Genomic DNA, 21,439 nt, shown 5'->3' with positions numbered 1-21,439 from the left:
CGCGATAGCAGCGCCGCCGCAGCTCCGTGACGTCAAGCCCGCGTGTCGGTGTATAGCTCCTACGGAGCAGAGTAGCGCAATCCTTTGAACCCCGTGTTTTGCCGACAACATGGCCGACAGAGCGGCTCGGCGCGAGTCACGTGGTACTCAGGGTTCCAGGAGGCGGCCCGCCCTATGGGAGAATACATGGAGATCGACACAACACGGCTGATTAAAAAATGAACGTCGAGTTCACACTTTTCAAAACTAGTCTGTCGTGAAGTTAGTAAAGCACTAAACACTTTATCAAAGTTTTAATAATATCGGATGCGTGTGCAAATTTTGAGAAGGCAATTTCCAAGGCAATGGCGTTTGAAGCAGACGATTTTTGCTCGCAGCGGAGATGGGCTTTTCGGGTTGGCCGGAGCGGGTCACGTGAAGGGTGTGACGTCGCCGTGTCGTCTGCTGCATGATGCCGCTCAAGCAATTTTTTAAAAAAAGTCAGGTCCTTGCGGGGCACAAAACTTAGCGCAAATTATTCTAAAATGTTCCATTATTATGTCTAAAACAATTGCCACTCCGTACACCCGCACAATACTGAAGAAACAGCGATTGTCTCACGTTCTCCATGCATTTTTGACCGCAGTTGGAACCTCCGGGCGTTCGCCGCTATTCGCCGAGAGGCGGCGTTCTAGATTGCGCTACTCTGCTCCGAAGGAGCTATATAGTGCTCTAGTGCAATCTGCCCCAGCCGCCCCAGCGTTGGCTTTCTCTAAGTGAGGCCGAAAGAAACTGCGGATTTGTTACCTAGAAGCCGTTGTTTTTTTCTTTTGTCTTACAACTTCCCAGCGCTTTTGCTCCAGGATAAAACTGCGGAGCTACTCAGCTATGGACGCATGTGCGACGTGCGCGTCCGCAGCACACGTACTAGACCCGAGTAGACAAAAAAATGGCGCAGCGCAGAAGGGGATTATTAGAAGTGTCAATACTCTCGCTTCCAGCCTACTCAAGGTTCTGGGCGCCGGCTTGCTGACAGCGCCGCCTTTCTACCCGCCGGCGAAGCTCAGCCACCCGTACCACGGCTACGAGGCCCTCCGGTGGCATGAAAATTTTGCCGCCCTGGTGGGCCCTGCCGGCAACAAGGTGTGCCACACCATCAGCGTCGCAGCCACGGCGCTGCATTCAGCCGCGGAGAACACGCTTGTCCCCTTCGGAACGCTTTGCCGCCGGGGATATCTCACGGACGGTGCCGTTCCTTCCCGGTGAGCTCGCGCAGTTCCACCCTTGAGGCTCGCTCGTCTTGTAATGCGAAAGCATTAGGTCTGTTCGATTCGCCTGAACTGGCTGAACTAGTTCAGCAGTGCAGGAACTGGTGCATTCGATTCAACCGGAAGTTGCCCGGCCGCTGCACTGGCGCGTTCGATTCATTTTATAGCATCTTCGATCAACTCGCACCGGAATCGCCCTGAAACCAGCACAGTGCACAGCGCTCCTCGGTCGTGCAGCGCGATGTCGGTGCAACATCGAGGACAAACTGCGCCGCGCCGGTGCACCGCGGCGAGCTCCACCTTGCGTCACTTCGCGTTTTGTTCGTTTATTTTGCGTAGGTCAGCGCACGATGCCCGTCTGCTGTCAATTTCTTTTATTTTTTTACTCGCGGATTTGACGGTCCCACAGAAATAAACATCGTGGACGTGATTGTCGATGGGTTCACGAAGCGGGTGACAATTCCACATGTATATGTTGGCCATCATTATTAGTTCAAGAAAACGAAACGCCAGATAATACCGTACCTCGCTGTCATCGAAACGCCTCGCGCCGCTTTCCACGAAGTTCGTGCTTTTCGGGCGCTCCTTGCCACCGCAGCAATCGCCAGTAATCGCGGCGATGGTGAGAAGTTCGTCGTCTCGCCGTCAGAAGACCTGAGGAAATCATCTAGTGCAGCTGCAAGGCGTGTTCGTTTTTGCAAGATCGCCATCTCGATAGTCTGCGCGTCTGCTACTCCCGCCATCTTCTCGATTCCCGCTTCCGGCCACAATGCCTGATGGGACTGCACCCCGGCGCACCGCCGATTTTCTCGGTGCGCGTTGGGGCAACGAAAAGCCGCACCGGGAGGGTGCGCTTCGTTGATCGAGGACGTACGGTGCGCACCGGTGCACTTGATCGAAGATGAAGGGGCGCACCTCAGTGCCCCGGTGCGCACCGGTGCGGATGATCGAGGATGCTATTAGTTCTGAACGAGTTCAGACCACTGATCTCTATGTCTATTTGCTGGATCGCGTTTGACCAGCTCCTCCTATGGACCGGAATGCGGTCACTGGCGGCCATCTTTAGGTAGAGTTATATCATCTCTAGCCATCATGGTAATATGGCGGACAGCGCAATGGCGGCAGGCTGCCATAAAAATAGCCGTAGATCTAGTACACTGTACCGTGGGTGACATTTCGTGCTTGATTGAAGTTGTTCGACGAAGCAGATTCTTGAAACCCGGCGTGAACGATAGCCTCATCTTTGAGGACCCGGGAAAAGTTCTACAAAAGCGCAGCACCGGGGGAAAGCAGCGCAGCTCGCATCAAAAGCAGACTCCGTACCGTCGTCTGCTTTCGATGCTTCTTTCGATGCGACTTTCGGTACGTGCTGTGCTGCTTTTCTCCCGGTGCTGCGATTTCGTGAAACTTTTACCAGGTCCTCAAAAACCAGACTACTGTTCACGCCGGGTTTCAAAAACATGTTTCGTCAAATAATTTTAATCAAGCACGCAATATCACCCACGCTATTTTGACCGCAGCCTGCCAACCCACCTGCCAAAACGCTATCTGCCATGGATGGATGATAGCGGCTGCAGCAGCTTACATTGGCTAGAGGTGATATAACTCTACCTAAAGATGGCCGCCAGTGACCGCATTCGCGGAGCGGGCAAACGCGATCCAGCAATTGTCATAGAGATCAGTGGTTCAGACCCAGTTCCTCAAAATCTTGCACCGGCTCCAGAGTCAGTTCAGCGTCCGTGCAGGAGCAGACGACAAGAGCAGACGGCGATAGAAGACGGCATGCACTCCTCGTCCGTCTCTGCTCGCGGTGCCATTTTTCGCAGCTCTTTCTCAAATGTCTGCGATGTTTAACAATAACGCCGATACGGAGGTTGCATTTCCTCCCAATTATGATAATAACGTACCCGCGGTGGACGCGGAATTGAGATCATAAGGAATTTGATTGATTATGATATTCTGAAAGCGTTTTAGGCACCTGCTCGTGTAGGTTTGGCTCCCTGTGGTAAGTGTTGAAATACTGGATCACGTAAATTGTTTGTTTTTGATGCTATGTTGGGATGCACAGTGTTGATATTCTTCCTTACCGATACGGGAAAGGTATTGCACTCTTGATAGTCCCCGCCTTCAGTTGCTCGATCTTGAATGCGTACTGATGACGACTCCGATACATTGCAGAGGTCTGGGATTCAGTACATTGGCCCTCGCATGCCCCGTAGCTGAGCATAATACTACGTGCTTTGTCCGCTGGTATCTGGACGCCCACTAACGTGCCTGGGAAAAACAACGCCGAGAATCGGCATTGGCTTGGTAGTTCCATGCAGTTCTTTCTTGAGAATCAGCATAAACGCTTTAGCTTGACAACAAAAAGAGCGATCTTGTTCTCCGAACATCTAGGAATCCGGAAGGTTACGAAGAAAAAAAAAGGAGGTTGTGCGAGTTTTATGGCATTAAAAACGGCGCCGGCACTAATGCTTGTCGTCCCCTTAGAGCCGTCTATTTCATAAAGGATGGCTGCGAAATAAACAACGAGCGAGTCAGCGTCATGCGGCTCTTCCCGAATGGTGAACTTACTCGTTTTAATACATGTAAACTCAATTAATTTATCGTTTCTAACTGCGCTGAGATCCCAGCATACATCGTAAAAGCATTAGATGAAAATAAGGAAAGATAGAAAGACAACAAAACTAGCTTTTTTATACAAAAATGACATTTATTGGAAAACATCAATTCAATAATAAATTCATTCATTTCGTGGTTTGGAGAAGAAGGGAGAAAAGTTTCACAGCCATGGGACATCCCTCTTTTGTGCTGAAATTATTAACATTACACTTCTCATGCGTGCTTTGTGTAGCAGTTAGTGCGCTTTTTATTAGAAAAAAAAAAAGATTTTTTTTATAAATTGGGCTTTATGAAACTTTTTTATAAAATGGATTTTTCGTCGCATTAGCGGCAAAAGCTCTCTGTTACAAAACGTTTCAAGATGAAACAAGCATTCTTACCTCACAAAGACGAGAGCCTTCCGTGGGCGTCCACAATTGTCGCGCTTGGTTGTATCAGCCATATTTTGCGACGTGTTTTTTTTTTTTTTTTTAATTATAAAAAAAAAAAAAAACGAAAGCCGTGAGGGCTGTTTCGAGCATCCAACTGCACAACAACTGACCATTTTGTTACCAGAAAACCTGAAAAACAAGGGTCTTTACAGAGGATACCACGTGTCCCTGCATGCGCGTGCGTTGTCCTGGGATCGGTAATGGTGGACAGGCCCACGCCGTTCGCCCAGCGTTTTCCGTTGCTAGACAGTTGCTAGGCCTGACGTCAGTTCTATGGGAGAAGCCTGGGAGGAGCTAAGGCACGGCGAGAGGTCACCGAGGTCTTCAAATATATATGGCTCTGGGGTAACCTTTCAACCAGCGCCAAGATTTACGCGCAGTGGATTCTCCGCGAAACAACAACAAACCGTAACAGAGAAAAAAGAAAGGACGGTACAGGCGCCTGGAGAAACGGGAGAGGGGCAGAATAAAATAAGGTTGACGTAAAATTTGTCACCTTTCCTGAAAACAGCCAAGCAAAAAGGAACGCTTTCCTGTTTCCGCATTTTACCATTAGGGCATTTGTTTGGTGCTGCCATGAAGATTCCCTGCGCGGGCCCACTTCTCTGATCTCCTTTCCCCTTTACAGCAGTCACGTTCTTCTGAGATTTCACAAACTTTCTTAAATAAAGGAGGCTAAGGTTCATCTGATCTGTAAAACGTTGACGAACGCACGCCCAGCACGCCATTTTTCTTAGATTATTTTTAATAAAAACAGTTACCGTTGTAGACGCCAGGACGCGCAGCGCGTGAAACTGGAATAGCAGAGCGTGCTCCTTGGTGCTTGGGTAACTTGGCAGGTCTTTTCAAGTTTCATTGTGGGACAGTAGTTTGCTGACACTTCGCTGATCTGAGTTTTAAATGCGATAGCATTTATTTCAGCGGTAGTCTTTTTGAAGCAATTATCGTCAACTACTAACCTGGCCATCAGATCGTCACTGCGGCACCTTTGGGCTATATACCAATGCTGTACCCCTCGTAATCCCCATGACAGCGACAAGTGGGCCACCCTAGCTCGGTCGACTTCCGGTGGCATCATTTCCTACCTGCACCCGGACCGGGCGCGATCCTACGTGGCGGCCGTGCACAAGCGCAGCCGCTCCGCGTGTCTCGGGTTCTGGAACCCGGAGTTCGACGACTACGCCGGTAGCTGCGGCGGACCCTCGTACCCCGTCATACGGGCAGTGGTCGGAAATCCCGTCGAGTGAACGTGGAACCGTCCCAAGAACGCCTCAACCTTGGGACATTTCAGCACCGTATTTGGGACTCTATTAACGTTACAATGGAGTTTAAGTAGTTTGTTCCGATACATCCGATAGCTATACCCGATAACAGTGGACACTTTTAACAAACCATTACTGTGTTCCGCGTACCGTACTACCGGAGCCTTTGAACCAAGCTTTTAAGCGCACGCCCGGATGATACTGTGACCGCGGCGCGCCCGCTTAATTACATGCTTCAAAGGCTGCGGTAGCGCAGTACGCGGAACACGGTAACGGTTTGCTAAAAGTCCCTATTGCGATACATGCGCAAAGGCGTCAGCGGCATCGGGTAGAGTTATGGGAGCATCGGGATACGGATATAACGAATTTCTATTGAGTAGCCCGATGAAACATAGTAAGGTCTTTACTTTTTAATGAACCTATTGGTTTATAATAGTAAGGCGCAATTTGTTTTATTACACTTGTCTGAACATCGGCACCCTTTTTTATCTTTCTGTAAGGCTATCATACGCTTTTATTGAAGTGCTTTCCGGGCACTGCAGCTTGATCTAAATAAATACAAACTACACGTCTAGACACATCGTTGCTTGGTATCAATTTCGCCGTCAGTTTAACCCACCAGCTTGTTCGGCAATCCTTCGCTTTTTTTCCAGAACCCGGAGATGCCTGCAGCGTACTAAATAAATCACTACAGTGATTATACACCGAAGTCCTGCCCACACAGGATGGAAGATAGCTTTAGGTTGCAAATAGTAAAGCTGGAGGAGGGAGGCTTCCCACGTATAAGCTTCTTGGGGGGGGGGGGGGGGGGGGGGGGGGGGCAGAAGGCCTGATAAAGAAACTTCGGGGAGGATGCAGTGTTGTAAGAGAGAAGTCAATGCGTTGACCAGTTGTAATACCTTATGTGCATAAGGTAAACCACAGAATAAAGAAAGTGGGGCAAAAACATGGGGTTCCTGTACTACTCTCAGCTCCTCAAAAATTGGGCAGTTATGTGGAAAGATGGGACGATGGGAGCTACGCGTCGGTGTATGTGAGAAGAAACATAAGACCAGGTATGTGGAGTGCACGAAGGCGTGGTATACAAGATTCATTTATCATATGGCAGAGTATACATAAGCCAATCTGGTCGTTGTATCAATGACAGGCTCAGGGAACATGCACTGTCAGTAAGATCGTCACCCTCGGGAAATCGGGCTGTGCACTGTAACAGATGTGAATGAGCCCCGTAGTTTGACACCATTATCTGAGCCCGAAACCGAAACAAAATGACAAGGGAGATGTCCGAAGCGTTAAGCCTGATTCACATGGTGCGATTTTCTCCTGCGAAATCGGTGAAGCGATGAACCGCACATGCGAAATTTCGCGTTTCCTTTCACATTGATTGAGAACATATGCGATTTTTCGCACTTGCGAAGCACATGGTTGGAACCCTTGAATTCGTTTGGCGATACTAATTTCGATATTTAACTAAATTATAAAATTTTCAGATTTATTTATTAGCTTCTGGTAAAAAGTACGCCGTATACTTATATTTAGGGCCGACTCAGACGTTTGCATCGACTGCATTCGCATCAACGAAAACAACGAGTACGACGAACGCGACAAGGACACCGGGAGAGTCACAGCTCATAACTGCTTGAGCAAGCTTTGTTGCGTTGCTTGGCATGTCGCGCAAGGCGAACAGTTGTCCCGGTGGCTTCGTCACGTGCACGATGTTCCATATTGAAAGATGGCAAGTAGCAGCGCGTCTTGACTTTCATGGAGCATAATGGCCGCTGATGACGACGAGTTCAGACTGCTCTGTAAAAAGGAATACCTACTTCTGCGGAAAAGAAACTCCTGCTCCTAGACGGCAGCCCGCGGTGATGGCGGGTCAGGCCGTGCTGGCAAAACAGAGCCAAAGAATCGGAGTTTTACTCTTTGGTAAGTCGACTTGTGCTTTTCTGCGAGCAGGTTTCTGGAATACTTTTTCTCTGCAGACCCTTTTTATGCTGCACAGCGACCCGGAGCAGTTTCGAAGATATTACCGGATAATGCGGAACGCCTTTGAAAGACTCCACACTCGCCTGGAAACAAAGCTTACGAAGCAATATGTCGTCAGAGAGCCCATTTCGTCGCGGGTGCGGCTTGCTATCACTTTGAGGTAAAATGGTATTCTCTTTAAACTTCACTGTTTGGAGTGAATACTAGGTGCAATTAAACTGGTTTATATGGCGAACTTATTACTAGTTTCTCGGCTTCCAGACATTGATGTACACAGCAATGTTTTGTTTTTATTCAGGTACCTGTCATCGGCAACGTCAATGCAGGATCTTGCACTGCAATTCAAGGTTGGAGTGTCAACAGGGGCATCCATTGTGCATGAGAGATGTCCGCATATATGAAAGGTGCTTCACCCAAAACACATGAAGGTAAGCAAAGAAATCTGATTTCGTTTTTGGTAACTTGTGGAAAAGAGGACGGTTTCACATGGAGCGATTTTAGTTGCGATTTCGCAGTTGCGACGACGCTGTTGCGGCAAACAGGCAGGTTCAATGCGATTATGAAATAATCGGAGCTGCGTCAATTGTCAAACATCTTTCGAGACGTCACCAGCGCCGCTGCGACGGTACGAAAAGACAGTCAATAAAAACGCGCCTCATCCAAGACCAACCGTATCCTTAGTGTCGGATGCATGCTGTGAAAGAGTCGCTGGCGTCTCGTAATGAAAAAAACACTTGAAAATGGAGGTGGTATTCCGGTCGTGCGGTATTCACTGGGGGCCATAGCTTGCGCCGGTTGCTGCTGAGAGCACGTGCTGTTAGTGAATTTGCACAACGCTTCTGCAACGTATATTTCACACCGTCAAGATTGTTTATCTTTGCCAGCAGTACGTAGCAGTTCTTTTTGAGCTCTAGCTGCGAACAATGCGCGCCAATACGGCGTCCACTAAATACCGCCTTTAAAGATGTAGATCATGACGAACAACAAGACTCACAGTGGTGGTCTTGGGAAATTGATAAATTCAAGTTCCCCCCCCCCCCCCCCCCCCCCCCTGCCCCGGTGTACTCTTTCTACACACTACCAAACCACGTAATCATCCAGAATTCTAAATCAGAGGGTGTTGCAATTATTCGGGGGGGGGGGGGGGGGGGGGGGGGCTGTTGGGAGGGGGCGGCCTTAGGTATAGATGCATTGGTCAAGAAATTCTGAGGGGTGTCGCCCCCAACCTGGAGATAAATAAGGGGGTGTTAGAAGGGGCTGGCTTTAGGTTTATATACAGTGTGTCACAAATGAAAATTTACACGGTCTTTTTTACCGCAAAAATAAACTAGGCGTCGCCGAACGCTCATTCTCCGCCCAAAGGTAGAGCTAGAGGTCACAATCAGATGCCAAAGTTTCAGCCCGATCCGATAAATTAATCAAAAGTTATAAGTGATTTTCTGAAATTTTCAATGGGAAAATGGCGGCCAACGGCGTTTTCAAACACATAGGGTTCTATGGCACCAGAAACCGAAAACGGGCGAAAATGGGCTCCATTTCCCCATTGAAATTTTCAGAAAATCACTTATAACTTTTGATTGAGTTATCGGATCGGGCTGAAACTTTGGCATCTGGTTGTGACCTCTAGCTCTACCTTTGGGCGGAGAATGAGCGTTCGGCGATGCCTAGTTTATTTTTGCGGTGAAAAAGAGCGTGTAAATTTTCTTTTGTGACACCCTGTACATTGCTTAAGACATCCTGGGGGGGGGGGGGGGGGGTGTCACACCCCACCTGGAGATAATTATGGGAGTCGGGTGTACAAATCACTGCAGCTAACTCGTCCTTTGCAGCTGCTCCTAACTATTCGCAGCCGAAATATCTAAATGAATCATGTTGAAAGCTGTACTGTCAAAAATGGTTTCTCAAAAAGTTTACACAACAGAGAGCCATTGATTTATGATTCTAGGGACGAACTTGGGAAGAGAGGGCTGCAGACCTGAGGATGTTGAGGGCCCCAATGCTATTACTGCGCCACCTTCGAAAGACGGGGTCACACATTACGCATCCTACGAATACAGTTTGCAGACAAATAGTAATTTGAGGCACCGCAGCATCCCTGCTTTTTTATGTCGCACGGCAACCAATGAAAGGAGCAGCCTGTCACGCGGCTTATGAAACACAGATGCGTCAGTGAGTCGCGTTCGATCGATGTCTGCAGACTATTTTTTGTCTTTTGTATAAGCAGTCTGACACCGGCCTGACTTGGGCATAATATGATAGCTTACAAAAGTAAGTGGTGTGTGCCTGGAGCTGGGCTAGTTGGCTAAACATGCTTCTGAAAGTTTCCAGCTGAACGTAGAAAAAAAGGAGCGAGGGAGAAAAAAAAGACAGACACACAGCTTTTCAGATCCAGTTACAAAATTATTCGCAATTGTTAAGCGTCAACAAGTATTTCTCATATTTGAGGATGCATTTATTACCAGTATTACTATAGGTAAAGATTACATGAACGGCTTTTAAATAACAACGTAAAACCATGTGTGAACTTTGTGCTGTACTTCTAGCTCCCATCAAGAATCACAGACCAAGGGAAATTGCCAAGGGCTTTGAGACAGGGCGGAATTTTCCTCATTGTGTGGGGAACGTTGACGGAAAACACGGACATATCGAAGCCCTTGCCGATTCTTGAAGCCTGTACTATAACTACAAGGTGCTGTTTATGGGTCTACAAATTTACTTTAACACATTTCATGTTTTGGAAGAGCGCATGAAGTGACGTAACATTCGGCTTTTCAGGGTAACCTACTCTGTAGTGCTGATGGCCGTCGTGGACAGCAAGTAGAGGTTTAAGGCCACAGACGCTGGAGCGTATGGCCACCAAAGTGATGGTGGCGTCTTCAAGGCATCAAGGATAGGACAGTGCCTCAGTCAAGCTGCCTTGAATTGTCCACCACCAAATCTGCTGCCACCTTCCCATGTTATCGCCGCGTCCGTCTTGATTGGAGACGAGGCATTTCAACTGAGGTCGGACTTTCTGAGGCCCTGTCCTGGTTGATACCTCAGCGATTATCTAAAAATATTCAACTATCGACTGTGTAGAGCGAGGTAACCTTTAGAATTGTTGCACTTGCATTATAATAACAAAAATCACAGTGTTGTCTTTGTCCCATTTCCAGAAGGTGCGTCCAGAACGCATTCGAAATTTTGGCTACTAGATTTTGCATCTTCCGCAGGCCAATCGACCTCCTCCCAGACCACGCCACTGGAGTCGTCCGCGCAGCTTGTGTACTGCACAACTACCTACAAGACGACAAGTTGCACATGCTAAATGCCAATGCTGATTGAAGTCGACCACTTCGGCAACATCGTTGATGGCCAGTGGCGCAAGGAGGTCTCTCAACAGACAAACGCGTTGCTCCACCTACCGAGGCTGAGATCGCGGCACGTCGACCAATCTGTCCGAAAATGCAACATAGTGGCCACCGCAGTGAGAGACCTGTACCGTAGGTACTTGGTAAAGGAAGCTGCAGTGTCATGGCAAAGGAACCGCGCTGGACTGAAATCCTAAGTAGTGTCAGCGGTATGGTGACAAATCACGAAGTTTTCAAGTTTTTGTGTGTGAGGATCGTCTGACCTATTTCCGGTGGAACAGGGAGCTGAGGCCACCATTACAACAATATTCTGCCGCTGCGAGTTCGCTACTTTTGAACGGGCGCTCTGGTGAGAGACGGCTTCCGTGTGAGGCCCACTAGGACTTTGAACAGAGAAAGTGAAACATTTGTATTGTACCAAGACTGGTGCTACTGGAGGGGGATGAAATTAGGGACTCTCCCTGTTCATGTACGCTATTAATGTGCTTAACGAGGGGTGGACGTAATTTATACTCTGCCGCCCGTGGAGGAGTGACACAGTCCTCTGAGATCCTTGGTTGGATAAGTGGGACGAGTGTTTTCAGTGCACGTTCTGCAAGATCCTGAGCTGAGGCGCAGTCCTTAAAGGGAAGCCGGAACACTTCTTAAAAAAAAAAAAAAAGAGATAGAGCTTGATTCTAGCGTAGTTTTATCCCGTGGATATGAATATCGCGTTCGTTTTCCCCGAAGATGTAACTTAACGCGAGAAAACACGAAAAACACCCGACCCGTCGTGGCGTCATAAGAGGGCCTTTCGGCCGCAAAGCTCGTGTCACTCGAGGGCCGCGCATGCAATCCCTAGCTTGCCAGGTGTATTCCCCCGTACTGGCACAAGTGTTGACATCTTTTTATGCCTTTCTTAAAAAAAAAAAAAAAAATAGCAAAAGTACGCGTGCATAGCTGTGGTGGACGCTGCTGGAAGGAAGATTCCGAGAACTCCTTTTATGGCGACACGCTCCTGGAAGGAGGGCCTTCGGTGGTACTCTGAAAATGATTTTCTGCAACCTCCATGCCCCAAATTATAAAAGAAATAATTTCGATATTCGAGATCCTGGAGGTGAAATGAAGCCGACTTAAGTGTGTTTCCTCAAATACAAAACCGCTTCAGCTTCCTTTTAACTTGGTGTGTGAGAGTTATTTGAGTAGTCTCCGGAAGTATGTGCATTTAGGTGGTTCAGGTAAATCTGCAACGTGCTGGAGGCAGTGTAGTGTTGAGAGGGAGTGTGTTTGTACACGCCGAAGAAGCGTAGCATCTGCCCTATCTGCAGTGTGGGGTGGACTTTAGGGGGTTATGTGGTTACGACGAAACTATAACAGAAGGCACGGCGAGTTTCCTTCTCGTCGTGCCTTGCGTTGTAGCTTCCGGGTCACGTAGGGGTCGATTTCGTCTGGCCATTGACAAGGGGCACTCGGATCGTCGGTGGCGTGCGTAGATGAGTGGGCGGCCTTGCAACACCGGCGCACAATGCAAATATTTGCCTTTTGGCGCCGGTGCACCCCATGACTCCAGCAACGTGTTATGTTCCTCTTTATTTATATTTGATGTCTGCCAAAAAGGTGTGCCTGTACTTGATTTTTTTTTCTTTTGTAAGTGCATCTTTTTTGTCTTTTGTTAGTTGTTATCTTTCAACATTTAAAGCCAGCAATAAAAAATTGATTTCTGAATCACCCCTGCATCATGTCATCTCTCTAGTTCATTTCCACCCCGGACCTGTTGCCTGCAAATCAGTCAATTTTTTTTGTAGAAAATTGGTTGTGGTCTTTGCCCCTTTTATGGACAAACGGGCGGACACTTTTTGTGGCAGGTATAGCCCAAAGTAGATCGACAGAGTACTGGCTGATTCCCCACAGGGTAAGGTGCTATTTTACTGTTTTCGTTGGACCTACGCTGCCCAATCGGGTCTTTACCAAACACAGAATTCGTTTTATCGGCCGACTTTCATGAAATGAACGACACGCTGGACCTGCAAAACACATTCTGTACTTCCTCAGTGTAGGTCAGCACGAACAAGCTAACGTAAATATTAAGCTTTTTTTTTATTCAAAACAATATTAGCGATTGCGAACATGACAAAAACACTGAAGGTAAAGGAAGCGACATAAATAAAAAAAAAACAGGTTTTCAGATGCAAAAAAAAAACCCAAAACAATCATGTTGGTGAAATAATCGCAAACTATGCACAAAACCAAATTGTCACAAAATTTCTATGACAAATGTCACGCGTGGCACGTGTGACATTTGCGTAGGGGACTCATTGAATAGTAGAAAGACCCTTTCTTGAAATCTGTTTGGGGATCTGACACGAAGGTCTGTCCAGAAACAGAGAATCGCTGATCGGCACTTTGTAATTAAAGCCATTTTACACGCGTGTCGCTCGCGTAGCACGCGTCCAGCGCGTTTACATATCAATCAGTTATTTTCACTATACGTAAAAATGTGAAGCTCGATTTTTACCAAATGGCTTTCATAACAAGGTTCTGTTCAGCGTTTCTCAGTTTCTAGACAGACCTTCGCAACAGATTTGAAGAAAGGATCTTTCTTCTATGCCACGAGTCCCTTACGCAAAGTGATCGAACAGAAGCGTCAATTGTTATCGCCTGCAATTTTACAAAGGAAGCAACCACAACCCTCTCGTGGTACGCAAACGCCAGTTCGTTTTAATGCCGTACTGAAGCTTACATCCCCCGGCGAAAAATATTCACATGGAAGAAGCACATCCGCCGCCCCACCCCCGCAGCGAATTTCGAAGACGGCGACGTAGGTGACGCATTTTTCGTATTTTTGATTCCCACGTTGCTATGACCACCGTGACGTCTTTCACGAGCCGCGTTTGATTGGCTGTCCGTCCCCTTCGCAAGAGCGGCCGTTCGCAAGGAAAGATTGGCAAAATACGTAGTTGCGAATTAGTCGAATTCGCACCGCAACTGCGTTGTGCCGCAAGAACGGCTTCGCAATTGCGAAATCGCAGGCAAATTCGCACCATGTGAATCAGGCATTAGTGCGTTGAAGGCACGTGTGTCAGCGCTCCATCTATAGTCCTGTTTGGCTCTGAGGTGGCGTTTTTAAAATCGTTCGAAAAGTAGATCAGATAGATAAGCATTGGTTTGGTGATGTCGCATTTCTGTCTTGATTTCACTGTGTATATATATGTCTTTCCGTGAGTAAACTTTGGTTGAAAGTAGCGCTTTGTGGTGTTTGTCTCTTTCACTGGACCGTTGTGTTTTTAGTGCTTTTACCCTGTGAAGTTCAGTACATTAAATATCAAAAATTGTCGGTGACATTTACCTTAAAAGTCCTATAATGCATGAAATGCATTACAGGAAATTGGTGTGTCACATGACGTATATTTTGCCGCTAAATTTAGTGGGAACCTGAATTAGCGTATAAATCACGTGACGTCAATAGACAGTTTTAGAATAGCGTTGCTGGATCTTACGTACGCAATGCGCAATAGTATAGCATACGCTAAAAATGACCTGCTCCGACCGAATTTAGTTGTGCGTTACGTTTTCGAGTGAACACCGCGCATGATCTTGGTTAAATTTGTTAGAGCCGTAGAATTCCGCGTGCTTATAGCGCAACCATGCTCCTGGAAAGAAATATTGAGAAAGAAAACGTGTCCAATCATTTTATTTCAGATTAAACCAAGCCCCAGCTGCCTCGTCAAGCGCGCTTTTCTGCGGGGTACAGAGGCTAGTACGAGTGCGTAGCCCAATTCGATCATGGAGCCTCCGTCAGTCGTCCCATGGAAACGGCACCTTTTATCAATGCTATCGCGGAATGAAATTCATGTCCAGTGCATAGCGAGAACTTCGGCGATTTCTTTTAGAGTCGTTCGTCCGTCGGCGACGAACTGTGGAAATAGGCTTAGCGTTGAGCAGATTGCAGCGTCGACGCACACTGCGAGCGGCGAACATTTCCACTGTGCACTCCTTCAGCTGCAGGGCGATCTGATTCGACCACGGTAGGTCCCAGAAAGAATCGCCGAGCTGAACACCACGCAATTTCACGTAACACAGAACTTCGAAAACACCACGTCGCCCTTGCTGCGCCAGTCGAGGCAACCGCCATCTTGAAACTGGCGCTCTCGTTGGGTCTGAGATCTCTCGAGAGCGTCCCGCAAGGCCCGCTAGCCAGCAACGCAAAATCCCCAGCGTTGCGTGCGTACGCAATACGCTAGCCCTTCTATTGCGTTCTGCGCATGCTCACTCACGACCCGCAATCTCCTTGCGTACGCAAAGCTATAGCGTACGGTCCACTAAAACTGTCTAATTTCTCGATAAAATTTAGCGGGGAAACGGAATTGACGTTTTGGCAACAAGGCGTTAATTTTCCCGATAAATTATGCGCGGAAACTGAGTTGGCGTAAGGCTCACGTGCCGTCATTTTCCTCAAGGCATATAGGTCAAGTGATTTCAGGTGACGTCACGTGACGCCACTTTCCCCGCTAAATTTAGCTGAAAATGTACGAGCGGAAAGGCACAATTTTGGGATTTGAGTGTATCGTTTAAAAAACATTTTATGCTTTAATAACGGCGCTATACATTAAAAAGCTGCTACTGCTTCAGGAAAGCGACCCATTCAGGGTAACCAGTTAACGAGCTGAAGTAACCCGCTCCTTTTGAATCACAGCAACGAGTAACGTTACTTCTTTTTAAGCGAGAAATGAGTAACGGTATTTAGTAACATTTAGAATAATAATAATACGTTTTTATTGTGCCCAGTAACTGCCGAGGCCTAAGCGTTGAAAGTAAAATAAAGATACAAATAAAGAATATGAAAGGTAAGAAATGCAAGCCACAAAATAGAACAAAATACTCAGCATGTGACAACGTATATACAGCAACCACATGTACATGGCGCAGGCACTTTTTAAATCGCTACAAATTTGGATTGAAAATGTCTTTATCGGCTGCGTCTAAATGTTTTAAATAATTCTGAATGTGACCCGATAGTGACATAAAGTTTCTGGGGGCAACGTGGAACGTGCGGTGATTTCGAACATTTCTTCCAGGTATATGACAGTGCGAATATGAGATTAATGAGCTCATGTCGAAGTAAGAATATGCATTTAAACAAAATAGAAGGTCGCGCTAACACCGTCTTGCTGCAAGTTCAGATATCTGGAATGATTTCAGTACTTCGAGGTATACGTATGAGTCATGAGTTCATCTAAAATGATAAATTCTAGCAAACCTTTTTTGTATATATTATATTTGTATGAAGCAGTCATTCTAATGCTGTTCCAGATCACTGAGCAAATATGTTATGGGAGAACTACGCTTCCGTAAAGCACAAATAAAATATACACACTCGAAAATATTTTGTTAAATCGTGAAATTACACCGAGAAGTCTAAAACAAGAGCTCGCAACATGCGAGTTGACAATAAGTTTGGAACCAAGAAAAGCTCCAAGGTATTTTACACGCAGTACACGGTTAATGGCCGAGCTTTCTAAGCAGTACACAAAAGAGGCAGGATTAGTTTCGCGCGTAAAAAATATAACATTATTTTTTTCAAAGTTGAGGGCAAGGCAATTGTCTAGACATGTACACCACTGTCATATGGTTTTAACATTCCTTTGAAGTAGGATACAGTCACTTAATGTCAATATGTTGTTTTCAGGTTTTGAGTTCGTCTGCAAACTGCAAGATACGTGAATGATGAAAGACCTCTTGAATGTCCTTGATAAATACATTAAAAAAAAGAGGTTCTGGTCGGAGCCCTGGGGTAGCCCGATGGTACAGAAAAAAAAAAAAAGAAAAGCGTGACTTCGCATGAGCACATCTGACATAATTCGTTCTTCCAGAAAGGTAACTGTCGAACCAAGAACAATAATAATCACTGATACCGTACACAGAAAGTTTATCTAACAATAGATTATGGTTCACATGGTTGAATGCCTTACTACAGTCAAATTATTCCTGAGACGACTTGAAGGCGAAAGCCCAAGCACCAATGCATTAAAGACAGACACATAATTTACCTCATAATAATAATATGTTTATTTTCCGTCAAAAGTGTATGACGGAGGGAGACCGAGGAAAAAAGCTGCATGATGCAGCCTGACAAGTCCTCGGCCCCCCATCCTTACATTTGGCAGCAGTAACACAAAAAACAAAACAAACAAAAAAAGACAAAAATTCATTTAAAAGAATGTTCACAGAAAAAGAATACATACACGCAAAGCACAGTTCAAATCAACAAAGTAAAGTAATACATTTATGTTAGTATTTTCCAAAAGGTAAATATCATACATTTGCTACACACTCATATTAGAAGAAAAGAATGCTCGAAGGTCTTTAAATGACATGGTAAGAGGGTGGATGTTTTCAGTGTGGAGAAGGTTAAAGGGCAACTCCACTCCATTTTTACAATTTTTGGGTTATGATCTGTTTAGTCGAAGCCGGCGACCCTGAATCACGAGATATAATTTGTTTTTCGGTAGTGTGTATAGTTTTGTAGATATCGCGAATGCAAGAATCGGTCCGGTGGCACGGTGAAACCGAAACTACCGGTTGAAGCAGCTTGGCAACACTGGTACTAGTGGCGCGTCGTCGGCTTGACCTAGTTCTAGTCCCGCGCTTCTGAGCCGACGCGCCGACAAGGTCGGCTCAGTCGCACGTGGAGTTTCAAAACAGAAGGTTAGATGCACATTTTCTTTTTTTACCGCTTCACTTTGTTGATATGCATCAAATGTAGTAAGTTTTAGTGTGTATTTATAAATTTGCCGGCCGAAAAGCGAATCCGACTGCTATAAACATGACGCGGTCGGTGCCGATCCGCAGCGTGACTGTATTTGTTTCTTGCGCGCGGACCGAGAAAACGAAATAATGGGAGATAGATGGACAGATCTATCCACAAGTGGTCTAAGTTGTTAAAGCCAAGGTGCCTTTATGTGCACGCTAGTTAGATCAGCCGCGACCTGCTGCGTGTGGCCGATCGTGCTGGAGCAGCCGGCGGACGGTACGCGAACAGCGACGGCACCGCATCGTTCTTCAAAGACGCCTGTTTCGTGGTGAAACCCGCAACAGTCAGCAGCCGCAGATCCCGTGTGTAGGTGTCTGACGTAAAGTGCTGGGAGCAAAGCTTCGCGTTGGAGCTCGGAGTCAACGGTCTTCCGAAGTCTATCCGGCGAACGGCACCGACCCACACCTTGTGCCTCTTCCGGTCTCTTGGGAACTGGTGGAACCGCAGCTCCGGGTTGCGCACCCGGTTGTTGGTGCAACCCACAGCACTACAAATCCTGCTCGACATTGCCCAACGCGAGACCGGCGAATCTCTCCGGCTCCACGACACGCGCGTGAGCGAGCAGCACCGCTTCGCTCTCTTCCGCGCTGTCGCGGAAGCAATGCTGAAATTAAAGGAACTGCCTGGACGCTAATAAAAATAGGAGAACACAGGATAATGTGGTAAACACCTCGTGCCGTCAGCAGAATCGCAGAATGCCACGGGAAACGAAGCGTTCGCGGCGTCCGTACGAGAGCGTAGGACTAGACCTACGTCATTGCCCAGTGTTGCTTCACTAGCTCACCCGGTGCCAGCGTTGCTCACCCGCTTTCGGGCCGCTAACCGAGCCGGGAGAACATTTCTAATATTGGTATTAATCGGTAACGCGGCGTCGGTTTGACGTGATATTTTGGGTATGACCGTATTTTGACCTCCTAAAGCGATATCAGTCATTTCGATAGGGTCGACTTTTTGAGTGGAGTTGCCTAGTGTACATGATGTCATTTGCTCGCCATATGTTGTTTTGTATTTTTGTAGCTCCGTGTTACGGGTGGGATATGCGGTCACTCTTGGTGTTGGGGACACAAGTTCCAGAAATTTATGAGCATTTTTTTCTGCATGTGATTAATACGTTATACACAGTCGATATTGATAAAGACACATTACAGGCATCAGACTCAGGCTTTTAAAAAGAGGCGCACTAGAATGGTCATATGGAACATTACAAATGTTTTTTAAAACCTTTTTTTGAAGGACAAGTGTTTTATTTAAATTAGCATTTGTTGTATTTCCCCAGACTAGATGGCAATAGTTGACATGGGAAAGAAATAATGAATTATAAACTAGTAATTTCAGAGGTTTTGGCAAAATATGGCGGTGACGGTATATCGCGCCAACCACGCGTGACAGCTTTACCAATACATAATTCACATGCTCGTCCCATCTCATTCGATCTGTGAAAATGACACCAAGCGTTTTAAAAGTTCTGGAAATAACTTCTAATATTTTTGAATTTAGGATAATATCGCTGGTAATATTATCATTCTTGTTTCTTGGACGAAATAAGATTGCTTTTGTTTTGCTCTCATTAATTTTTAAGGAATTAGAACTACTCCAGGTAACCAGGTCCTTGAGAGTTTTATTTGCTTTAATTACTAATTCGTCGCAGCAGTTGCTTGAAAAAAATACGCTCGTGTCGTCAGCATAGATTATATAATTAATATCTGGGTTTACGTTTCGAATTTCATTCACATACAGGTTAAACAAAAAAGGTCCCAAGATACTCCCCTGCGGAACACCGGATAAGATTGGTTTTACATCAGAACAGAAGCCGTTAATGTGAACATATTGTTTTCGATGCGATAGGTATGACGTAATTAAAGTTGAGGCATAACCACGAAATCCGTATAATTCCAGCTTTCTGATTAATAGATTGTGGTTTAAATGATCGAATGCTTTGCTGAAGTCGATGAAAATTCCGAGTGTCATCTTTTTATCTTCAAAACTGCGCAAAATGTAATCTTTTTGTTCTAAAAGTGCAAGTTCCGTAGATCGGTTTTTGCGAAATCCAAATTGTGACGAAGTGATTATATCATGCTTATCAGAAAAATTCACTAGGCGCGAATGCAGAATTTTTTCAAGCCCTTTCGAAAAGACTGATAATATTGAAATCGGCCTGTAGTAGCCTATGTCATTCCTATCACCCTTTTTATACAAAATACTGACCTTTGCAATCTGCATTCTTTTAGGAAATACCCCGTGCTGTAAGCACAAATTAAAGATATGGGTCAAAAAGGGAGATATGAGATCTATAACATATTTTATGGGACTTATCTGCAGGTCGTCAGGGTCGCAACTTGTACTGTTTTTTAGCGATTGAATTGTCCGCGTCACTTCCATTTCTACAGCAGGCTCAAGAAAGATCGAGCTTACATTTCCACGCTGAGTATATGCGCAAGCGTTTTCGTTGGGGGTCTCTCTAACTAAGTTTACAAAATAATCATTAAAGGCATTTGCTAGTGGTCGTTCTGTTAATTCTATGCCATTAAGATAAAGTTTTGCAATTTGCTTTGTACCGTGGGAACGGTTTAAAACATTGTTTAGTTTTTTCCATGTCACGTCAGTTCGCATTGCAGAAGACATAAAGTAATTGCTAAAATATCTTGCTCTAGCATTCTTTAGTTCTTTTGTAAGTCTATTACGGTATATTTTAAAAGTTTTAAGGTTTTCAGGGTCCCTTGTTACAATGAATATTTTATATAAAGCATTTTTTTTTACTAATTTTTATTCGAAGTTCCTGAGATACCCAGGGCTTACGACTCTTTTTCGACAACCTAACAGGTTTATTGGGAAAACACTCTTTATATGTGCGCTGAAATTTGTTTAAGAACAAGTTGTACGCTTCATCAGCGTCTAGTTCATCGTAAACCTCATTCCAGTCGAGCTCTGAAAGTTTTGATCAAAATTCAATTCCTCTTAATTCACTTTGATACTTCTTAATTCGCTTTATAGTCCTTCTTAATTCCCAATGATTCTCTTACTTCACTTTAATTACTCTTAATTCACTTTAATTCCTCTTAATTCACTTTGATCCCTCTTAATTGGCTTTGTCATCCTTCTTAATTTCATTGCCTTCAATTCGCCTGAGTGGTCACATAAACGTTTTGGTACCTTTCGTGTAGCCGACGTGTTTTCGCTCCAGGACTTTTAAGGTCGACTGAACAATGAGACATATAATCATCATTCAAGAGACACACAATATTCATCTCAACAGAACGACTAGTGTATTAGGTATTGCGCGCTTGAAATATTATGTCAAATCCTTATCAATTATATTTTCGAACACCTTCCAAAAATCAGCAAGGAATGATATTGGTCCACAGTTGCTTATATTCGTTGTGTTAACAGATTTGCAAAGTGGAATTACTAAGCCGTTTTCTGAGGCAAGCGGGAAAACTGATTGCTTCAGTGACGAATTAAATATGTATTGATGTACCGGAGCTAGAGTGTCGACGCACCCCTTAACGATAAAGTTTGGTATGCCATCAAGGCCGCATGCCTTTTTAGATGATGGCTGACGAATTGACCCTACAACGTCGCCAAGACCGATATGAGGAGGTAGCACGCTGTCTTGAACAGTATGAGAGACGTCTGAGTTATCGGCAGTGGCCGATGGGGAGTAGGTGGAAAAGAAAAATTCAGCGAAGTGATTGCACACAGTTTTAGGGTCGGTGGAATATTTTTCATCTATCTTCAGTGACGTAAGTATCTG

Source organism: Ixodes scapularis, unplaced genomic scaffold (assembly GCF_016920785.2).
Source record: "Ixodes scapularis isolate PalLabHiFi unplaced genomic scaffold, ASM1692078v2 PGA_scaffold11__112_contigs__length_91849675, whole genome shotgun sequence".
Lineage (NCBI taxonomy): Eukaryota > Metazoa > Arthropoda > Arachnida > Ixodida > Ixodidae > Ixodes > Ixodes scapularis.
The sequence above is the reverse complement of the archived record's forward strand: the minus strand, read 5'-3'. Positions refer to the sequence as shown.